General features: G+C 41.4%; 1 long non-coding RNA gene across 1 annotated transcript; it reads right to left on the reverse strand.

Moving 5' to 3' along the window:
* Positions 1-3,313: 3,313 nt before the first annotated feature.
* Positions 3,314-4,023, reverse strand: LOC123049210 (uncharacterized). Its single transcript, XR_006423479.1, has 2 exons — positions 3,823-4,023; positions 3,314-3,746 (listed from the first exon to the last, which is right to left on the reverse strand). It is a non-coding gene; the product is annotated as an uncharacterized lncRNA (long non-coding RNA).
* Between the last annotated feature and the right edge of the window lie 596 nt (positions 4,024-4,619).

Genomic DNA, 4,619 nt, shown 5'->3' on the forward strand with positions numbered 1-4,619 from the left:
CAGTTCGTATGAATCAACCGTATGCCCCGCATCGCACACGCAACTAAAATCAGAACCATGTTTGATGTATCATTCATCACAAACATTTTGCATCTTTTTTATGGTTATTTTACATCACCGTTTGTGATTAATGCATCGCACACAGTTTCGTCAAAGGGTCTTTGATCGTAGTGTTGCGTTAGCAGCATCCTGCAGTAGTGACTAGAAGCTCGTGCCTTGGCTTCATCCACTTCCTTCTTGAGGCTCTCAACTGTGGACTGAAATTCTATCACCTTGATATCCAGTCATGAAATTTAGTCTCTACAATCCTCTCAAGACTCTTCTGGTTCTCTGCGAGGTTGGCCAGACTTCGCTCGATCCTCTGAGTAGCTTGAATGAGATATTGCATTTGATCGATCTTGAGTAATGGAGCTGAGGAAGCACTAGGTGCTGAAGCCCTTGCAGCCTCTGCACTTGCCCGAGCTGCGACTGAGGTAGGATGGGATGGATCTATCGTAACAGTGTTGTCCTCAAGCTCTGGCCGAAGTGGCAAACGCTCATGATCCAATGGAAATTTCTTGTTTGCACCCTTGGAGTTGATAAGAATCTGAATATGAGGGGCAAACCCACAATACCTTTTCTGATCAGCAACTGTCCTATTGATTGTTTCCACAATGAGATCCATGACTTTGAACTTCTCATGTTGATCAATAGGATGCAACATATTAACGGAGTGACCTCGAACCATCCTCCCATCACCTGACTTGTGCATCAAAGTATGCCTCATGATAGTGTTGGAGGTAGCAAGTCCTGCCAATAAATGATAAACGGAGCCAAGCTTGTGAGAGTCCTTGTACTTCTCAGGTATCTCCGGTACATGTTAGCCATGGAATTGTGGTCCATCTTTAGCTTAGCATACACATTGATGTCATCTTAATCAACTTTGGGCACACCAAGCAATGTTGCCCACTCAAGCACGCTAGATTGGTACTTCACTCCTTTGGTCATCCAGACAATTCTTCCATTGGGATAGAAGTGACCTATAGAGTTGTAGCGACCCGACCACAAATGGTCAAGCGTCTGTGTATCTGTGCCATCCCTAGATCAGTATGCTGGCACGCACAGTACATCAATGTATATATCAAAGTGCAATCACATTTATAAATAACGTAAAACTGATATATACCTAATAAGTCTCAGCGGAAACAGTCAATCGGGTGTGGAGTCCCATCAACGCCATCGGCAGGTTAAGTGTATACCATAACCCAACAACGAAACTCTCTCGTTGTAGAAATAATCCTGCAACATGATACGTTGAAGCCGTGTAGGTCAGCACATTGGATGTACCGACAAGATCACTGTAAGAAAAACAGATGATAAAACTATACTATATGCAATAAGGATTTGAGGCTCTGTGTCTGAGTTCTGTTTGCGTAAAAGCTGGTTTTATTTTTCCTACATCAAAGGAATATCAGGAGTCTGTACTACAAAGTTCTCTACTATGACATGGTTCTGCCAACCGATGTCTCACATCCCAAATCATCATAAGTTGGCCACAATTAACTTATCAGTCCTGTGTTGAGAGTTTCGAGATAGATCCAAGTCCAGACGCTCAAATTGTCCGTAACCGGGGAAACGGCTAGTCGATAAGGTTTTAACTCTGCAGAGTGTTGTGCACTTTACCCGCAAGTTCCGACCCATCCCTTGTCGTCCTCGCACTTCAGGTTGTTTGAGAACATGAGGATTGAAACATGGTCTTCCATAGAGTTCCTCTAACCACTGTCCGGTGCCCATCCAATCCTACCGTAGTTCTACATCTGTTAGCACCGTCCCAACCAGAGTCACAACTAGGTCAACCAAGTACGTAAGCTTCCGGGCATGAAGTATTCTTCTGTCTCTTTGAGCCTGGGTGGAGCTTTCCGCATGATATCACGACGCTTCTCCGGTATCACTGACTACTGGGCGCACCAATGTACCATTCTTAACCATTCTCCACCCAGAGGTATATTGAATTCTTGTCCCGAGTCTTGAAGTCTTGAGGCCTTGAAGATGCAGTCCTTGTAGATGCCATCATGGAGTTGTCGTCAGTGACGTAGAATCGTCCTTCTTCACACCACTCTCGTGCACTCATACCAAACTCCGTCTACTATAACGTATCATTAAATCTATATAGCATCCCGGGCTTGATAACATGGAGATGGGTTCCTACCTCATGCATTCTACTCAACTACAAGAAATCAATATCACTACAGGAGGGATTATGAATGGTGACACTAGATGCAATAAAACTTAGGTATGATTATTATGGTCAAAGTCAACTTGCCTGGTAATACTTGATGAAGATTATATCGCTCTCAGAGAGAGAAATCATTATAGTACTATTCATCACTCTCCGAAGAAAATCTATATAGCCAAACATTGCATTCACTTAAGCAATCATTCTAGCAAACAATTTCTAGCAATCATAATTATTAATAAACAACAAATTAATGAATTAATAAAACCCAAATAAAATCCAAGGAACTTCAAGGAAAACTATGAGAAAAACTACTAAGGAAAAGTCAAAGACTTTACTACAAATAATAAAAATAGTTTTTGTCCTACATAAAACTTAACAGCAAAATAAAATACTAAACTAGTAAATTAACAGAACAACTAAGTTAACAGAAAGTATTTTTCAGAAAATTTTATTTGCAAAAAGAAACAAATAAAAAGCTACTATAAAACTCTAACTATGACCAATACAAGTTTACACACAAAACTAAAGAAAATAAAATTTTAAAATAAAATAAAAGTGTCTATTGTTCATAACGAAAACAAAACTAATTTTTTCAAAAAGACAAAAAAGTTTTTAGGTAAAAACAAATAAATATTGAGGGAAAAGTAAATAACACTAAACTATGTAAAACAATACTGTTTTGCCTAAAATACTAATTTAAAATAATCCTAAATTTTACAAAATCAAACCTACTGCTAGGCAAAACCATAAGTGACCAGGAGCACGAAGAATTAATCAAAAAGCGATTCTAGAATTCAAACTAGAGCCAAAACAGTGTTTGAAGCATATTTGAAATAATTCAAATTTAAACTAATCAAATTTGAAAACTAAGTGCAACATCAGAAACTTCAAGAAATTATAAAACTAATGCAAAAAGAATCACTAAATTCGGACCTATAAAATAAAAGATATTGAATTCCTAAAAACAGAACAATTCTGTTTTAAAAAACCCAGAACGAAAATAAATACATAAAACAGAACAAACGAGTGGTACTTATCGGGCTGTAACTGGGCTATACTGTTGGGCGATCCAACGCTATAAGGCGCTCGGCCGAAACTTAACGAAACTGATTCAGTGAGTAAAAAAAATAAAAAAAATCAGATCTAACATAGGCGATTAGATCTTGATCTGACGGCCAAGGGGTGTTTGCTGCGGGGCTAAACAAACGAACGCCCGCAACATAAAAGATAATGATTCAAAGAAAAAAAGAACCTAGATCTAATCAGGACTGTTGCTATGAGAACTAATGGACGGGAGATGGCGACGGCGTCTTACAGCGGTGGCCTCGCCGGCAGGGAAGAAGACAGCGGCGGAGCGGCGTCGGACGCGAAGAGGCGGCAGCTCCAGGGCTCGTCGACGTCGAGCGAATTCTTGGGGAGGCTCGACGCGGGGTGGTGCGTCCGATGATGGAGGCCGCGTCGGTCTAGGACGACGGTGGCGACGAGAGCGAACTTCAGGAGAGCTTGGGAAGCTTGGTCCGGCACGAGTCTGCGAGATTGAAAAGGTCAGGGAGATGCGGCGCATTGAGGAGGAGCGAACAGAGGAGCGGAGGGACTCGGGGAACCTTCAGTGGTGACCAAATCGGCCGGCGATAGAAGCTTCGGGCGAGAACTCCGGCGAGATCGATCGGGTGCTCTAGGGTACGGGAGCTGCCGGTTTTTGCGGAAATCAGCAGAGGAGAGGAAGAGCATTATTTATAGGGAGGCGGGCGTGCGCAAGGCACAAGAAATCAGGTCGAAACAATGAGGATTTGATATGGAACAGGGGCTGCCGTGCGTGAGGAACCATCTGTCCCAATTCTTGCGCAAGAGGTTGAAGAAGGGCGCGGGGCCCGCTTGACAGCGAGCGAGGGCGAGCGGGCGAGAGAGGGAGGCGTGCGGGCGACCGCAGTGTACCACTTCGCGGCGCTAGCTGGGCCATGGGCGGAAGACGCTGACTGGGTGGGTTGGCTGGCGCTGGCTCGCCCTATTCAAAAAGAAAACGCTTTCCCTTTTTCTTTTTTAAACAGAGAAGAAAAAAGAGAAAGAAACCAAATAAATAAAATCTTTATATAGGCATGTAATATATCAAAATGTTCAAAAATACAAATCCTAAAACATGAACATATTTTCATTTGCAAATAAAATAAACAAAAATTCAAAAAACCAAACAGTGCTGCTGTTGCAATAAAACCGAATAAAAATCATTTTTAAAATACTAAAATGATTTCAAACCTATTTTCTCCTAATTTTACATTGAAGAATCATTTTACCCTTATTTCCATATATTTTATTTTTGGAGAAAAATAATATGAATGAAAACCAAATAACTCCTAAACGGATTTGAATTTGAATTTCAAACCACGTCCAAATCTTTTCTTTT

The sequence above is a fragment of the Triticum aestivum genome, chromosome 2D, assembly GCF_018294505.1.
Source record: "Triticum aestivum cultivar Chinese Spring chromosome 2D, IWGSC CS RefSeq v2.1, whole genome shotgun sequence".
NCBI lineage: Eukaryota > Viridiplantae > Streptophyta > Magnoliopsida > Poales > Poaceae > Triticum > Triticum aestivum.